The sequence below is a fragment of the Anomalospiza imberbis genome, chromosome 14 (genome assembly GCF_031753505.1).
Source record: "Anomalospiza imberbis isolate Cuckoo-Finch-1a 21T00152 chromosome 14, ASM3175350v1, whole genome shotgun sequence".
Classification (NCBI taxonomy): Eukaryota; Metazoa; Chordata; class Aves; order Passeriformes; family Viduidae; genus Anomalospiza; species Anomalospiza imberbis.
Genome location: NC_089694.1, coordinates 12,192,088 through 12,211,408, shown reverse-complemented (window position 1 = coordinate 12,211,408; position 19,321 = coordinate 12,192,088). Strand labels below are relative to the sequence as shown.

Below are 19,321 nucleotides of genomic sequence, written 5' to 3'. Positions count from 1 at the left end.
GCACAGGATGGACTTGAAACCTCCAAATCCCACAAGCAGAGACAGAGACCGAGACCAACACTACACAAGAAGATTTGCTGTACTTATCTTCTCAAGGCATTATGGTATGTTTGGAAGGACACAGCTCCTGCCTCCAAGGAGGGAAAAGGCAAAGCCCAGGCTGCCACATGCCTTCCATGTGGGAGGTAAATATGGCCCAGATCTTGCATCAACTCTTTAGGGCACTAGGGCAGGAAGGCATCATATCCCAATTTACTTCCTCAGGGACAACGTTTTGCCTTTTATTCTTTGCCAGGCCTTTTATTTACAGCTGACTAACTTCATATATCTAATATTCACCTGCTACGTTAGTGATCTTATTGTGCATAATGGCCTATCTTCCTTGGGGGTATTATGGATCTGGAGCAGGCAGAGGGGGGAAATGGAGCAGTTGCTGCATTCACTTACTCATTTCTAGTTGCCAGCAAGACCTTGCTTCAGAGCAGCAGGATAGGAAGATTAGGAGAACAAATATAAAAATGCTATTCTTAAATAGGTCAGGGAAGAAATGACACCTATATGCAGAAAGCAAAACAAGATCCACACACAAAATCTGTTGTTTTCTCAGTTACCACAATGGTATGGTATTTTTAAACTGCTTAAACAGGGATTCAGCATTTAATGCTTCATTGCTCAAAAAATCATCTTCTGCTTCAGAGTAGTGGAGCAGTGGAGATTCCTTCCTGCCTGACTTCACATTACAACAGGAAAACAGTTCACTGTCCTCTTATGACCTAAATGAAAAAATAAAGATGTTTGGGGATCTAGTCACAATTTCTCTGCAGTTGTCCATAGCCTCCTGCAGACAGTCTGCAACCACCAAGGTAAGGACTTGGAATGGGACAAAAAGCCCCCAAAGGTGGTGACATCCAGGACACCTCAGCCTCAGTCCCTTTATGGAAGAATACTTGAGCCAGCAGGGACTATTCTGGTTTTGGAAATCACACATGCTACAAATCCTAGTCAGAGCAACTGGCAGGTATTCACACTTCTGGAATTCATTCCTGTTTCCTGCAAATTTTTACTAGGACAAACAACTGACCTCCTCTGTACAATCACAGATGTCTTGCCTACAGAATGTGGGAGCACTTTTCCAAGTCACTGGTGTAAAAGGACACAAAGTTTTTTAAATAAGCAGACAAGAGCCAAGACATTTCCATTCCCAACATATTGAGGGTACTCTCATCTCAAGATCTATGTCCAAAATGTGTAGAGCCATCTGCAACAGCTCCTGTAAAAGGGAACTGCCTCCACTGCCCAGTAAATGCTTCTAAAGCAGCCTTAGATTGTACTGCAAATCTGTACAAAAGTACCAACTCCCAGAGCAGCAGCTGACACTAATGCAAACTCATATCAGGTCAAAGGTGGCATCAAAAATAAGAAACCATCAAAATGCACAGAAACAAGTAAACAAATAAAAGAGCAAGGGAAGAGGAAAGAGAACAACAATAGAACCCCAAGCAGATTCCTTGTGCTACACACACATCAGACTTATAGCATAAAAGCTTTGCAAAGAAACTTGTTCTTAAAACAGTCCATCAACATTTACTCTGCTGCTGGCTGAAGTCTGCTACTGTCTGACACCCCTACTTACCATTTACAATTTCGGGCTTTAAAAAAAACTGAAGTACATTAATTGAGGCTTTTATGAGGCACAAAATGATAGCTGCATTGTTACATGTTGCAGAAGAAGAAAAACAGGCTGAGAAATGGGGAGGACATCAGAGAAGCAGCACCCAAGGAGAGAAGTTGCCCAAGAAAACCTTAACAGCTCTTCTGCCTGTCTTTATTCCTCAGTCAATACAAACATGAGCAAAGGGTCTGGAGGTGCACTGCTGTCCCAGGCACAGATCCCAGGAGGGACACACAGCCTGCTGAGCCTGTGTGAGGACACTGATACAGCCAGCGAGGACCAACCCAGCTGCAGTGACACAGCACTGAGGCACAGATGGCTCGTGACCCTCCAGCCTGGCCAGCACACACAGGATGAGAGGGCTCCAGGCTTGCTTCATACAGAACCACAGCTGGAACCTTCATCAGGCCTGTGCCCCAGCGTGTCCCACTCCCACTATGGACAAACTCCAGCTGACTTTTGGAACTGTAAAGAGCATTTCCATGAGCACACAGACAGCAGCAAATCTACTGCTTCTCAGCAAAAACTGCCACCTCAAAGATGCCCACATCCACAGTGAACAGCACAGGCATATTCTTTTCCAGACCCCATTCCAGAAGTAACAGTAGAAGCAATGGGAAGATAGGACACACTGCCAACCTCCAGGCTCTCAGCACCCTCAGCTCTGCCTCATGACAGACCATTGCCTGGAGCTGGTCTTCACCAGGGGAGAGGAGCAGGGATCTGCCTCTTGTTTTCTTTCCTTGCAAAACATATTGATAGGCAGAGCCATGTGCTGACGGTACAAGCATGGGACACCTGCCATAGACTTCACAAATAACCTCAGACATGTTACTCACTGTCTTTGTGTGTTCTTTATGGTTCTGTGAGGAACTTGGCTTTTTCCCTTGCTGTTAATGTAGATAAGAGGTTGCTTCTATTTTGCCACATCTATAAGACTTTAAAGAATCTAATAAAGAGCCAGGTTAGTTTCAAAAAACTAACAGGAAGAAAACAGGAAGTACTGGGGGGGATACCAAACCTCTGGAAATGCTAGATTGCTAGGAGTAAAAGGTTAACAGACATGAGAACAGAGCCTTTACACTGATCTGTCCTTGAGGAGGAAAAGACAAGAAAACTGGAGGTAAAATAATTTTACTAAGTGGCAGAAAATGATGAAAAATGAGCAAGATGCTGTTGCCAGGGTCAGTATCTAAAATAAACCCAACCCAGAACAGCTCATATATTGTCTGACCTCAGACAAAATGAACCTGTCTAAAGGCACTATTGTTTAGGCAAAATCATGAAGCAAAGATTAAATGCTCTGGTTACAAAGCTGTGGATCACAATGTCTGTGTGTGTGACTGAAGGGATACCAGAGGTCCCCCAGTGAAATGGGTGACAGCCCCAGATATGCACTGTAAGAATGTGACTAAAGGAACACTGGGCACATGGAGAGGCTGCCTGAAAATCCAGGCTCTGTGGTCTGGAAAGAGCACAGTACAGAGAGATGTGCAAAAAGAGCAAGGCCCAGCTCAGAGCAATGGGGTAAACACACACAGGAAACAGAATGCCTTCACAATGCAGTCACTCCAGAATGTGAATAACAGGAGTGAAGGCAGTGCCTGAGGATGATGCTGTAGAAAGAAGGATCTCTGCAATAAAACCTCAGCAGACTCTCAATAGTCAGGCTCTGCACAAGAAGCTGCCAGCTATTCTACAGCTACGTTTGCTGCTCTGCCATAAAATCAAAGATGTGTCTGACTCCAGCTGGATTGCAGAGCCAGCTGCAGTGATAAGAGGCAATCTTAGATGGGAGAAATTCCACTGAATGCTTAAAATGTAGAATAAAAAAATGTTCTGAGATCAGTGGGCAAGTACAAGCTGTTGATAAAAAAGCCCCTCACAAAATCAGAATTATTATCACTTTAGCTTGACAAAAGCTGACAGACAGAACCATCCACTGCTTGGTAGCAGGACTGTGCAAACATGAAATGATAAACACATTTGATAAAGAAGTATTATAATTTTTGTAGAAACTTATGTCCCTGGAAGGCCTTAAAAAAAGAGGTTTTGATTTAAAAATTGTAACAGAAAAGAAAGACCACAGAATACACTAAACCAATTAAAAGCCACACTAAATTACAGGCCACAAAAACCAACCATGATCTAAGAATCATCACTCAGTGAAGTTAATTTCCTGGCCTGCATTTACCTCTGAGGCCTTTAAAGAAATTCTTGGAGCCAAAGATGTGATGAGCATCTTGAGCTGCAGCAGCTCTGCAGACCCTGAAGTCTGGGAACATCTGAGGCCATCAGCACACACTGCAGTGCTCAGAGCCAAGCACCTTCATCCCATGGGTTTCTCTGCAGCAGTGGGTGGGGTCAGGGTCACTGCAGGGACCCTGCCAGACATGGGTCCCACCCCAGCCAAGGGCTGCTCATCATCCCTCTGTCTCTCCTAAGCAGGGCAAGGCTGGAGGCAGCCACAGCCAGGAGCTGGGGACACAGCACAGCCCCACGGCCTCTCCCTGAGCTGGAGACCTACATCAGCCCTTGTCCCTTCAGCCACTCAAAGAGCCTGGTATACAAGAAGCTGCTCTGCTACTGGCTTGATTGTGTCAGCTCCTCCCTAATTTACAGCCTTGGGCAGATGCCTGCTTTTCCCTGCCCAGCCCTGAGGTACCAAAGTCCTACACAGCAGCTCACAGCAGCACCAAGATGCCTCAGCAGCAAACCTAAGAAGAGCAAGTATGGAAAGCCAGTGTCCCATTCCATTTACCAGCTGATACCCTACAGCTCACAAAGAGCATTTCCTCAGACAGAAAAGGAGCCAGGAGCTATACTCCCTGGAACGTGACATGTTCATGCACACCTTACTAGTCACCAGCACTGTCTGGGTCACAAGCCAGGAGAAAGGACCATGAAAACAACCCCATGAAGTACTTCCAAGGGATAATTGCCCCATTCTTCAAAGAGCATCAGCCTTCAGCACTTCCTGGTGGTCACTAATGGCAGCAAAGACATGCAGGAAGGGCAACTTTACAGAATGAAGTGCATGTCCCAGTGGAGGAGAGTGCATTAACACACCAAATTATCACCTAATTATAATGGGAGACTCCAAGTGATTTCAGAGTGCCACAGACAGTAATGCAATACCATCTCCCTGATGGGCCAGGTGACTGCCTTCTCTGTGCAAGAGTACATGTCATGATATACCAGCCAGCACCATCCTCAGAACTTCTGTCAACAAAATGCACCATTAAGAGTGCCCCTGTCCCCAGCGAAACAAGTTACAGCAAGAAAAAGTTACTCCCCAGTCTTTATTAGGACTGCTTGACAGATTAGAGATCCACAGACCTAGGATAGGAGAAAGCTACAGTGGAAAACCTGCCAAGGATCTACTACTGTAAACGTTCCAAGTTTTGTTTCCCCCTTGTGATAAATTTCAGAGGGAAACTTAAGAGCAGACTCTAGGAAAAGGCAATGACCACCCATCCTATTTGTTTAGTCTTTAAACCTGAATTAAAGCATCCAGTCAATTTTAAGAGATGAAGAGTTTTTTGCAAAATTAATAATTTCTTGCAGCTCAAACAGCTTTTATTTGTCATCAGAAACAAAATAAACCAATAAAACCTTAATGTACTAGAAGAGAGAAAATATTTACCTTGCATTGAGTAAACTTTTCCCATGGTACAGGCACAACTGTAAACAGGAGGAAATGTTAAGAAGAGACATGGTAAAAGCTGTCTGCAACTACACACTTCAAAGCCAAAAGGGATAAAAAACTGGATCTCCTTCCTTCGGGAGTAAAGAAAAATTGTCACAAAGAATCACAAATTATTTACTAAAGAGAGTATGATACCACAAGGAAACAAAACAAAACCTGAAATAATCCAGATGCAGACATTTCTAGAGATTCAAGAGAAACCAGGTAACAGTACAGGGAAGACAGCTCTCTCCTTTATTATCTTTTATTCAATTCTGCTTATCAGCATCGTCATTACAGCTAAAAGTGCAAAGACTTTAGCACATTTCAAGTCTTACTCAATTTCCACCAAAGTATCTGAATAGACTCCAGTAATGTTGTATCAGATTTCTACAGACCCTTCCAATCTGCGAGCTAAACACTCCTTTAAGAACTAAATGAATTCAGCTTCCTTGCCTTTGTGAGGAAAAGCCCTGGCTGCTTGCCCTTTCTGTGACTCAGACACACTTGGCCCAGCCATGAGAAGGGCTGCATTCCCTCTGCTCCCACCGAACTCAAGGGCATCTCTCAGGCTCTGCACGCCGAAAACACAGGAGCCAAAGCCAAGCTGCCAGCTAATAAATGCACAAACGCTGGGAGGACAGAAAGTGTGAAGGCAAAGCCTGTGGCTCAGAACCTGCAGGCCTGTTTCATTTTCTGGGCAAGCCAGGCACATGCAAGTCCTGCTGTACCAGTGGGCACACTTCTCCATCTCATCCTGGGCCCTGCAAGTCTAATCTGGGCTGATGCAGGATGGTGCACACAGAACGAGCCTCTGCTAGAAAATGTGGGCCATCACATCACGGTTTATGACTATTTCACTGTCTTCAGATTCTGTTCAGCCTGCAACAGCTCCTACACAAATTCAACATTTTACAGATCTTCTTCTGGAATTACTTTCCGTGTTTCAAAATAATTTTATTCCATTGTCTAGAAAATATTTTTATAGAATGCTAACATTTTGGGCATCTGAAGAGTGATTTCCCTTCACCAGCTACAATTAAGTAATTCTAGTAATCTCAAAGGACTTCCGGAGTAATCAGTGAATTCTTAGAAAAATCACACACTTGTCTGTAGAGCAAGGGCTAGAATCCCAGGCTTTCCACTGCTGAAAGCCTCAGCCTTTTAGCCTAAATGAGAAAAGGTACTATGGTACCCTGCAGACTATACACACAGCCCGTGCTACACAGAGCTCACCCTCAGCATCAGAAGCTGAATGAAGCTGACCTGAGCCAGCCAGAGCACAGGCACCAGTCTGCAAAGAGCTTACAAATTAGGAAATCAATGCACAGAGATCAAATTACCATTACAAATGGCCCTAATAAATCTATGGATGCAAAAATGATACAAATTAACAATCAAGCCACCACCTCTCCCTGATATACACCTCCAGAGCCCAAACTCCTCCTCTTGCAACCCAGCATTTACCACCAGCAGTTGTAAGGTCCCAGCTAATAAATGCAACTGAAGTGCCCTGCTTCTGTCCCCTGTACACACAGCACCTAAGACATCAAATTTATATTGTGAATTAAATTATACAAAGCACCCCCTGTACTCCAGGGAATAGCAATCACTGTCAGTGGAAAACAATGACAGCAAAATCATCTTTTGCCCTAGTGTATTGCTGCACATGTTCACCTGCATATTCTGACATTTAAATACTTGCCTAGAGGTCTCGGAGCAAGTGCATCTGGTCACATTCCATATTGAAAACTCTCCTGCTACGTACATTGATCACATCCCCTCTGCATGTTTGCAGCCCCTGACACCCAGTCCCCCAATCTTCAGCTACATCTCTTGATTTCTTTCAAAAAATTACTTCTACTACTGACATCCTCATAATTTCTTAATGGGAGCTAAGGCCTTTCAAACAGCCTTCAGTACCCAAATCAAATCCAAAAATCAGGACTTTTCCCATCCTGCCTCCCTGTGTGGGAGCACAGGAGGAAATGCCGAGAATCAGATGTTCTCTTCTGCTCTGTAACTGACTTATCATGGGGACTCTGGCCAATTGCATAATTATAATGTGCCTCCATTCCTTCATTTCTCAGCGGCTACAATTATGCTGTAACAAATCAGTGGTCACCTGGGACTGATCCTGTGCTTCAGATACTGTCTCCTGAAGGCATCTGAAGGCACAAGCCATGCTCATGGGAAAGGCAAGGTTTCTGACAGGAACTGGTCATTAATTTTTCAGCAAGTTATATGTCAGTGGCTTGAAAGAGAATCTTTTCATGGGAATATGCCACTGTTCGGGAAGGCTTCATCAGAATGATGTATCTCTGGAGAAAGCAGAGAAGGAAGAACATTTCTATTCTCTTAGAGAGCAGCTGAAGAAAGCACAAGAACTGGGACTGGGAAACCTGGGATCAGTGCAGGCACCACAACTGTAGGTGCAAGGCAGGAGATCCAGATTCCCCAGAACAATTTTTCCAGCCCTCTGTGAAATCTTAATAGTATTTCTTCTTTCTCAAAAGCTTTAAAAGATCCTGGTTCCAGGGAGATATCAAAGACAAAGCTATTTCCTACCTGGCCCCACAACGGGGAGAGCTCAGATTCCATTTAACTGTAAGTGATGCTGTGTATACACAGACGTGTATCACAAGATGAGCTGTCAAGAGTCCAAGGATGTCAGATCTCCACTCAACCTCCCTCCAACAAAACACCAATCTGCTGGCCACCTCCCAGGGATTCTGTGCAGATTATTAATTCATTAATCACTGGTGAGTACTTAAGAAAGGTAGAAGGTGGGGGACTGCTGCTATTTCCCATTATTATCATGGCTATCTGACATACATGCCACAGGCAACTTGGATCTATTCTTTGTAGCAACCTGTGATGCTGGACTCAACACAAATCAGTTTCTCCATACACAACACGTGAGTTACAAGAAATGAATGATGTTCTTGGCCTAGAACCTTTTAAAAGAGCTCTGGAGATGGGCACAGGGCCACACACTCTTAACACGCAAAGGCAGGCGTGTGACATCGCTGTGTCCTGTGAGACTCTTTCAAGCAACCCTTCTGCCAAAAGCTCCTGTTCACCCACAGACACCCAGGGATAGGAAGATGTCTCTGTACTAAACTATTTCTGTGTAGCATCTGCTGACTTAACTTAAGGTGTCACCAAAGGGATTTGGGATAACTTTCCTACTCCGCAGCAACAAATGCTGAGGCAGACATTCTTGCAACTTGGCTCTAAGGATGACAACTCCCACCAGAGGGGAGAAGAGGACCACCAGGACTTTGATCTACTGGAACTCAGCCTTTCCTTCAGCTCTTTCACCCAGCTGACAACACGGAACATGCTGGCCAGACTCTCCCTATAAAATTACTTATTATAATCTAAACTGCAATGCAAACATATCTAAACTCTATCCTAACTCTTTCAGCAGCCAGTACTACTTAGTTTGACAATCCAATTGCACAAAACAGATCAAGGCAAAGGCTGGAATTTGCACAAGCATGTTTACACTGGCTGTCTACACCACTCAAAGATTTATAAGTGAAACAGTTAGGCTGCTCCCATTTTTCTGACAAGCCCAGAACTTCCTTCCAGTACCTAAAAGGGCTACAAGAGAGCTGCAGAGAGATGTTTTACAAGGACATGTAGTCATAGGAGGAGAAAGAATGGCCTCAAACTGATAGAAAGCAGGTTTAGATTAGATGTTAGGAAGACATTTTTTTACTGTGAGGGCAGTGAGGCCCTGGCACAGTCTGCCTAGAGAAGCTGTGGCTGTCTCATCCCTGGGACTGTTCAAGATCAGGCTAGATGGGGCCCTGAGCAACCTGGTCCAGTGGAAGGCGTCCCATAGCAGGGGTGTTGGAACTGGATGGTCTTTAAGGTCTCTTCTAAACCAAACCATTCTATGATTCTGTAATGAGTGATTCGTCCTCCCACACTGACAGCACGGATCACTTTCAATTTTTTGTAAGAAGACCAAAGAAACATCTACCCTGCTGCCAAAGCTGTGCTTGCAGTTCTGAAAGGTGCTCCCGAGTTTGCCTTTCCAGCTGGCACATCAGCGCAAGACACAGACACCTCCAGCAACAAGTGCCCTATTGAGCAGCCAGCCCATGCTGGCTTCCTTGGAGAAGCTGGAGGAGAGATGCACTCCTGTCCAGCTGCAGCATCAACATCTGCCCCAGCAGAGAACACTGCAGCTGGTCTGGTGCCCCAGGAACCACACACCTCTACTTTTTACCCATTGACCCTCAGTAAAAAATTTGCTTTGATGGTTTGCTGGTAACATCTGTCAAAAATTCAATTTATGTGTATGTATGTGCACAAATAAAAAATCAGTGTTTATCATTCAGCTTTCTCACTAATCTCCTTTTAACCAAACTCTGTGGATGTAGGACAACATGACATTAAAAGGACTCGGCAAGATGTTCAGTATGCAACACCTTTACTTCTAAGTGTGCAGTTGTCTACAATTTCTGATAATGCACGTTCTCAAAAGCTTTGGCAAAATATGTGTTTGCACTGCAGAACATCAAGAGACAGTGAGGCAATAAATCCATCCTGTGTGCCAATACATTAACAACTTGGCAAGTTGAGTGATAAAGAACCAATACAATCATGTGTCATTAAGCTGCAACTAATAGTGGTAGAGAATGGGTAAGAGCCTGCTGATTAGAAATGCTATCAAGGAAACTCTAAGATGTGGCATTAAGGCATGCATTGAAAATAGAACACACTTCATGCTTCTACTAGAAATACTTAATTCTATTTCAAGCCACCACCTCTTGTTTTACTTGGCATGAGCACTTTCCACTATAAAAAGTTATTTCTTCCATCAAGGATTTTATGAAGGAGTCAACAAATAGCATCTACCAACAAAACAGAGAGCCTATGTGTCCTCTTTGTCCAAACAAAGCTCTTCTCACTCTTCCTTCAGAAAGACATACCAGCCTGATCAGAAAACACTTCCAAACCTCACTGCACAGCTCATTTGCTCTTTGTGCAAGGCCTCCACCTGAATCTGTATCTGGACCTCCCTGGGACAAAATTCCTGTGCTAAACAATTTATCCATAAATTTTTAAAGGATATGATGGGATTCAGTAATGCAGCAGAGAAATTACTGCCCATTTCAGGTACACATGGAAGGCAGTACTCAGCTCCCAATGGAATCTATCTCCAGTTGCATGTGCCTCATCATCCATGTGGGAAGCAAATACTTCTACTCATCTTCGAAGCAGAAGTTACTTAGACTTACTGAGGACATAGACCTGGCACATTACCTTCAGGGCCTGGCCAAGATTAACATCTTCACTACCAAGAACCCACCTAAATTCATGAAGCATTCCATATTTTTACAGGTTGCCCAGAAAAGTGGATGTCCCAGTCCTGGAAGCATTCAAGACTAAGGTGGTTGGGACTCTGACCAAGCTGCTCTCCTGAAAGGTGTCCTTGCCCATGGCAAGGGGTTGGAACCAGATGACTGTTAAAGTCCCTTCCCACCCAAGCCATTCTCTGATTCTGTGACACTACATGACTGAGACAGCTCCTGGTGTTTCCACAGACCATTCAGGTCCTGACCTCCAAGATCACCACAGCATTGATTGTGGTTGTGGTATCTGCAATGAAAAAACTGGGAGCTGCTGAAGGATTTGGGACTGCATTCCTTTAAGTATGAAACAGGATTCACATCAGATAATACAAATCTCTGATGACTTGTGAACTGAAGAGGAAAGCTGCTCTGCCCCTTTGGCTCTGACTAGTTCCACTGACTTCTATGGCATAGAAGTCTGAGGGAAAAAACACATAAACCCTGTTCATCTAATCTATCTTCTGATCCCACAAAACATTTCCATGTGGCCAGTATCTGACAAGCCACCAAGACAGAATCTGTGCCAGTTTTCTGGGCTTTAACATTCCCAGCTCAGCTCAGCAAAGTCTCACAACAGTTGAAAGCTGGGCCCTTTATCAGAAGGTGAGTGTTCAGCGTTTCTGATGGAACTCAGCCATGATTATCTGGGTAATCATTATGCTCTTTCAGCAATTATCATCAGCACTAATATAACTTTGGCTGCTGCAAACTGTAAGAATGTCTTGATCTAATTTACATTCAGGGGCGTTATACCATAAAGTGCAACATATGATCCCAGTCTGACAAAGCTGATACTGAAGACTGTATAAATGGAGATGAATATGGATCGTTTCCCAAGTCTTTGCAGAAGGTTTGTTTGCCCTCAAAAATCAAGTTTCCATTCTTCCAAAGGCTGCATAGAGAGCAGAACTATGTATTCTTTCCTCTGTCTATAAGGAAGCACCTCCAGGGTTGAAGCCCTTTTCTGAGTAACTGGCCTATGCCTGCGGTGATCTGAAAAATGCCTGTCCCAAGAACTCTTGAGAAAGGAAATCTCATGAGAAGGAAAGGACTTTGAAGGTAGCTACAGAAAGGAAGAACATGTGCTGGAAAACAGTAGAAATCCTGAGACCATGTTCTGATTGCAAATGCCATCTAGGATGTTACATCAACGTAAGAATTGATGCGTTACTAAACTCAGCTATTTTATATACCCCAATTCTGTAAATTAAATGAAAAGTTGAGGTCAGACCACATAATTGAAGGCAGAATTTGGCCAATGATCATTATTTTTCATAAGAACTGTCCTCTAGGCTAGAAGGTGTGTCATGATGCCCCAAGGTAGTTAACTCAGACTAAGAAAATGGTACTGACAGACTATTTTTTTTTGCTGATGGTAATCCCTGTGAGAGCTCTGACACAGGCTTGGAAATCCATTCAGATCCCAGAAGTTTAACTGCAAAACAATTCAACATAGGGCAAGACACACATCTTTTATATTTAAGACTTAGCTGGGATGCTGCTTAGAGTTTATTTTCCCCTGCTTTCTCAATTCTAACGTGGTTATGTGCCTACAAATTAAAGCTAAAGGGCAGAGAGATAATGTTTTTCCCAACATGACGGAAAAAAACACAGAAAACCTGGCTTCCTATGAAGTACCAGGCCAGAGTTGCAATTGCATTTTCACTTGTTTTACTAGATCCATAAAACACCACTTGTGCTGAATGGGTGCAGGTGGAGACATCTCAAGTACTGCTCAAACTTAACAAGAGCATGGGCGAGCCCTTGAGTTGAGTGGAACCAGCCTTCTGAAATGCCACCAGCACAAGCACAGTGTGGAAGTAATTCAGGCCCTACCTTCTCTCTTCAGAGTGTGAGGCTCAGACATTAACACAGAAACACAGCTCCATAGGCTGTGGGATTCTTGGTACCAGAAATTCTGCTCAGGCAAAGCACAGGGAAGGGAGAGCCCAGAGGAGTAGTCTCTAAGATGTGGTTTCAGCATCCACAGCTGGCCTAAAGTTTACTCCATGCCAGGAAGCAGCTCCTTTCTCACAGAGAGCTGCTGTTACAGAGCACCGACACCCACCTTGGAGCAACTGGACATGCAATATTAATAGCATCAATGAGAAAATTAGGAACCCACATCAAAGCACTGAGAGTTGTTTTCATAATATTTGGCTTTAAAACTAAGTGCTAAAGGAAAGCTGTTACACTCAGCTAAGCATGTTTAGAGGACTTTGCCTTTAAGATGTGATTCTGAAGCTTTTAAACACACACTCATACGCAGAATGACCCTTTAAGGATGGGGGAAAGCTGCTGTCATCTGTAACTCAGCAAATCACAAATTACATGAAGAAACTAAAATATGCTGCTCTCAAATTTAGCCTGGCAGGGAAAAATGTCAAAACTACCATAACGAATGGCTGCTGAAAAGTCAGTCAATGGAAAGTGCTGCTTAGGCCATGGTTTTTCTCAAACATGGTCATTCCCTTGGAACTTGAGTCCAAACATTCTCATCTGCACTACACTGAGACCCTGCACTGAAAAAAAACAGATGCAAAACAATAATCCAAACGTATTAGTATACACTTATTTTCTAGAAGTTTTCTAGTAACAGAAAATTATAAAAGAAAAGAATCAATTAATCTAATTTGGAAATCTTCCTTCTCTATTAAAACATTGACATTGGACCAACACAGAGCCTACCTGCATCAACAGTCAGTACAGATAAAACATGGATACAAATACTGTCAACCATGTAATCTCTATAAGGAGACTCTTGAATTTGGGGATTTAATAAATTCAGGACAAGTACAAAGCATAGAAATATTATCTTGAGGATATAGTGGTTATTACTGGTGTCCCTTTTGACTGGAGCAGAGACTGGTCAGCCATAGCTAAGTCTCCACAGATGGGCACAGCCTGATCTGAGCTCTCTGCCTGCAGTCTAAGCAAGATGATGCACGTTGCTGCCTGAGAGCTGCAAAGGCATGTGAGTGCAGCACTGTGCCCACGCCAGCATGACCTGCAAGGGGTCCACCATAGTCCTGCCCTGCTGACAGCTACGGGTGTCTATCACTTCCAGCCTGGAAGATATGTGCTCTATCACTGCCATAAACCTGGCATGATGCTAACAGTGAAGTCTTCATGTGATTTGAGATGTGCTTCTCTAATGGTTCTGCCACTTTAGCATCCACCCACAGAGAGGACCTGACATCTTTTTAAGTAGTTTGTTCAGACACTACAACTTGATGACTCAACTTAGTTATTTGTCTTAATCTGCAACAGACTCAGAGCTGTTCAGTAAAATAAGCATGGGCTATTTCTCCTCAGAGCAGGTGAAAGATGGCATCAACAACTAATACACCTGCTCTACTTTGCTCAGTTACCTGGTTTCATTTTGAATCAAACCCTGTCTATCTTCTGCTTCAGCCTGTCTTACACATGTGCAGCCTCCCTGCCTTCACTGGTGCTCAGGCCAGACAGTCTGAAATTACATCACTGGCATCTTGCTGCAGCTTAGATGGCATCAACTCAGGTTACACAGGACTGGGAGAGACCCACTGGGTCACCAAGTACAGCCTCTGCTGTCCAGGCAACCACGTCACCTAATCCCTTTGTAAGTGAATCAAAAATAGTTATGAACCATACCTCACTGGGCACACCCCAGGCTAGCCATAAATGACAAATTGTGGTGTAAACTGAATTGGGAAAAAGTACACAGACACATCCAAGACAAATTAGAAACTGCAACAAGCAGGGAGGCAGCTTAGTCTAATGGCCAGGGAATGAGACAGGCAGCAAGATGCTCGGGTCCTGCTGCTGGCTCCTGTTCTTCCCTGTTCTGCCCACAGTGCCATTACTCCATCCCTTAGGCTCCTCTGGGCTGAGACCAAGATAACAACATTGTCCCTCCTTCCTTCACAGATTGCTTTGAGCACTATGACAAAAAGAGGGGCACAAGAACTAAATATTTTTATCCACTTAATCTCCCCAGCAGGTTTTTAAAGCCCATTTTAAAGCCCTCCTTTGCAATTCCGTCTGTGGATAATTTGCTACCTGCATCTCCATAAAGTTTAACCTGTCATAGCCTGACAAAGGTGTAATTTCATCCCCAGGCTCTTCTGACTTGAGACTGTGGAGTTTCTCTTTGTGGATAAAGTATCAAAGCAATAGCTCTGAGACAACAGCCCTTTGCATCTCACAACCCACATATTATTCTCCCTAAACACAGTTTAACTGGCCAGAATCAAAACTTTTTCTCTCTCCTCATGCCTCCTCCCCACCGTGCACACAAACATAGATAAAAGCAGCAGACAGAGACACAGAGAGAGGATGGTTTATCCCACAGACAGGATTACAGCATCATGATGTAATGACCTTGTTCAGAAAAGAAAAAGGTTAGTTATATATCAGCCTGAGCTTTATAAATACCAGTTCCTTTTCAAAACAGGGTAAAATAATGTCCATTTAAAGTTATGCTTAAGAAAACATAAAACACTTGTCCAGTGAACTGGAGAGAGAAAGAGCACAGCCCAACTGGCCTCGGGATAACCCCTCTGCAGACACATGTAACACATTGAATCAAACAAGTAGCAGTGTTCCTCTGCTAAGTATGCATGGAAAGGAGTATGCTGCTTTCTACCTGTTTGTACCTGTTTGTATCTCCAAGCATCCTTTTTGTACCCTACAAAGGCACATGGCAAAAAGAGCTGTTTCTGTTTCACTTCAGGTGCAAAATGCTACAGAGCCAACTGTTTCAGTTGCCCCCTGTGAAGACTTTACATTTGTAACTGTTTTCTTCCACCTCAGAACAACTGGAGGGAGGAAGGCCATATGCTGCCTGCATATGAAGCAATCCCATGACAGAATAATTCAAGGCCATTATTCTCTCTTTTTAGACAACATTTAGTGAAGCTTTGGCCACGACTAAAATGCCAAGGCTGAGATAATCACATTTGTGACTACATGTAACTCAAAAGGACTTATTTCTAATGAATTTTCAAATGCTTTGAAAATAATAGGCACAGTATTTACCACTGAAAACAGTAAAAGAACACTGATGCTACTGCCCCAGTACAGCACACTTATTTCACTGCACTGTTGATATTCTGCTAAAGTAAAGTGCATGTTATTAAAGCCAATATTTACCAACAGATACTACAGTTGTGAAAGTAATATAGCCATTCCATGTAAAAATAGGCCTCCAACAGGAAATACAAGGCATTTGGCAAGTCTTAACCTGCCAAGGGCAACTGCTCCATGTCCTGTTTCCAGGACAAGAAAGCCCTCCAGTTACTCAAGATTCTTCCAGTGGTGAATGCTGAGCTTGTCTGGTAAGTTTTCTGAGCCCAGTGGAAATCCTAGAGCAGACAGAGAAAGCTCTGAGTCTGAATTGGCACCAGATGCTTTAGAAAACAAGTGATTTTCATTTTGTTACAGGAATATGAGAAGGCCAAAATGCTTTATTTGTCAGCACAGGAACAGCCACTCATCTAAGAGCATGAATATTCTGTTGAAGTTGTTATAAAAATCAGACTCTTCCAAGGAAACCCTGCACTGAGTAACAGTGCCATGTGCCAACTTACAGGGCTCTCTACACGTGAATGAGACAGGAAATGTATTTTCTATAGCAGATGAACAGCAATGACAGCCTTGAGACTAGAGTATGGAATATCATTTGCATCAAATTCCAACCTCTCAAGGAGCAGCCTACAGTATCTCCCTACTAGCTCAGAGACTCCATACAAAGGCCAACTCAACATCATACATCTACTGCAGTGTTTCTTCTCAATTAACTGAGGAAAAGTGTATTAGGCATACATCAAAACTGCATTGCAGCTAGAGCTGCCAATTACTTACGGCAAAAGGAAGGCTGATTCATCCGACTGTATGTGGGCCTTGGCTGGAGGTTTCCCAAAACGCAACAAGTAAAGAAGAAAACCTCAGTGAACCTCCCCCTCATCCCCACTCCTTCCTCCCCCACAAATCAAAGTCAAGCGGCCTGTGCTTGCAAAAGCAGCATTTCCTGGAGGATTCTTTCTTCAAATCACTCCTTTTCTAAATTCAGACAAAACACACAACTCAAAATCCATTTGCATATGATATACACGCATACAACGACACCTCTCCCAAACACTTGCAAGCAAAAGGCAATGCAAAGGGTCTAAAGCACCTTTAAATCCCCAGTATCCAGGGATCCCTACATCTTCCACTCCAAATCTCAGAGCATTCCGAGGCCACTTGTGTAGAGTGCAATGGCTACCTGACAACACTTGGCTTGGCACCAGCCTGCAACAGCTGAGCAGGGGCTGGGAGGCCTTGTCTTTCTGCTCACAGCAGTCACAGAACAGAACATTTCTGCTAAGCACAAGCACATCCTGAATCCAGACCTGTTCACAAGTTTCCTGTGTCAGATGCATTTAACATCTAACATATCACAAGTACCAATTCTCCATCCAACATATCCCTCCTTCATTTTGTGTGTCTCAAATGAGCCTTGTGGCCTCAGGGGTGCCAGGGCTCTTCTCTCCCAGGCACTGCTGGATGGAAATTGTTCTTATTAGTTGCCATGGACCCATTTAGGCCCTACTAGCCTAGGTCTTCAAGGTCCCCAGCCATACCAACACCACTATTCCCCGCAGTGAGTTCAGGACACAAAACTTAATCGTGTTTACTTCTAACTGCTATCTTCCACTGCTCTGACAGCACCCTACTGATGACCTTGGGCATCTGACTTCATCCTTTTGTTTCCAGTGTGTTTGACATGAGTCAACCTGGCACCCAGCCTCCCTGGAGCAGTCAGACCCTGCCTTAACACATCTCTGCTTTTTTCCAGGACTGACTTTTAGGCATTTATTGTAGATCTTTAAAACAGTTTTCACAGAAAATATGCTTCAAGATCCTCAGAGTGCAGAATAATGCTAGATGCATGCACCTACTGCTCACTGCCTTCTGGCACCAACATTCAAAATTCCAGTGAGCACAGAAGGGAGCCTGAGCTGCCTCTTCCATGGCAAGGGGAATCAGGAGTCAGACACAACCTGCTTCAGGGTTCACAATGCAACGCCTCACTAGCACTGCAGGGCAGACCAGTGCAAGGTGTCTTCTGCCTAATGACCCCACCAACAAAAGCCATCAGTCTGATGAGAACTTGCTTTAGATGCTGCTGGATTATGCAACAGCACAGCTTCTTCCTCTCCTTGCCCAAAAGCCAGTCCTATTATGGGTTGATTTTGGGATTATGCTTACCAGACCTCTTGTGGGTACATACACAGCTATGTGTAATTCCTGTTTCAGTACATAAGCAATTACAGTCAGGATAGATGCAATCCTCAGAGAGTCACATGTGTTCAGGTATACCCATGAGGGCAGGCTCTACCATTCTGCTGAGATCAGCAATGCAGACAACAAGAAATGCAGCTCAAAAAGTACTCAAGAATCAGGTAATAGACCTCCTGTGTCATGTGTGGGCCTGGGAACTTCATCCATGAACACTGCTGTGTCCACTAAGTGAGAGGAAAGAGTGCTTACCAAACCAAGGACTTAGGACTGGAAAACTACCTTGTAACCAGATTCTTATTGCTTCTCCTTACTACATGAAGAAGACTGGCATCCACCTTGAGTGTCCAGAGTGCTCCATAGACCATGGGAGAAGACAGGGCACGTCCTGAAGATCAGGTTGTTCAAAAGCTCTGTTCGCATTACACGTTATGGTGTACAAGTGCCCCCTAATTAGAGATGCTTTGTGGACAATTTACTTCAGAAACACACAAAGATAGCAGAAGTTCCAGCACTTCATTATCACAATAGATTTCAAGAACGGTCCAGGACACGACCTCTGTGTGTGAACAGTCAATATACTACAGGAAAGAATAAGACTCCACTCTCAGCTTATTCTTTCTGAAATGCTAACCATTATTTATTAGTGCCCCTAAAGAGGGGGATTCTGCATTCCTCTAGAGCAAGAAAAAGTGGAGAGAGGAGTATGGAGAGAAAGCATGGCACAGGCCATGGGGCAGAAATTAAAGGAGAAGACTATCCCCACAGACTGCCACTCTAGATACTTCCAAATACTGCCCACCTCTTTCTGGTCCATGTATCCTACAAAGTGCAAGGCACCTTCCTCAAAAATAAACAAATCAGGGACAATAAACAAATTATGTCTATTTTAGTCTTTTGCTAGAAATCTCACTTTTTCCCATTCTCTGGAATGAAGAGAGGAGAGTCACAGCACAGCACAGCTGATGTACACCACATCTGTAGGAAATGCCACCCTGAGCTGCATAGGCTTGCTAAAAAGATCAAACGTGGATGTAAGCAGCTCTTTTCTGGAGCAGGCATCGTTTCAGTTGTTAAAATATTCATGCGCCAATAGGAGCTGTGGTATCAATGTCTGTCCCTGATACAAACAAACCTGAGCTTAAAGCATGGCAATCTGTGTTGTGCAGAGCAGAGTCACAATTAAAAGCATTTCCCAAGCCTCCATTTCTGCAAACACACATATGACAGCTTTTCTGGTGACACACCAAGAGCAACCCAAATTCAAGTCTACAATCTTCTGCCTATGAGGGCAGGAGACATTAAAAACAGCTTTAGCAAATGCCC

General features: G+C 43.8%; 1 protein-coding gene and 1 long non-coding RNA gene across 7 annotated transcripts in view; both read right to left on the bottom strand.

The window, feature by feature from the left end:
• Positions 1 to 2,205, bottom strand: part of LOC137482545 (uncharacterized) — a 49,381-nt gene extending 47,176 nt beyond the window's left edge. Inside the window, exon 1 of the long non-coding RNA XR_011004123.1 lies at positions 1,873 to 2,205. This is a non-coding gene — a long non-coding RNA (uncharacterized lncRNA). The remainder of the gene's footprint in view (positions 1 to 1,872) is intronic.
• The window catches only part of PAK3 (p21 (RAC1) activated kinase 3), a 229,422-nt gene that overhangs the window by 38,845 nt on the left and 171,256 nt on the right, over positions 1 to 19,321 (bottom strand). The window lies entirely within an intron of this gene.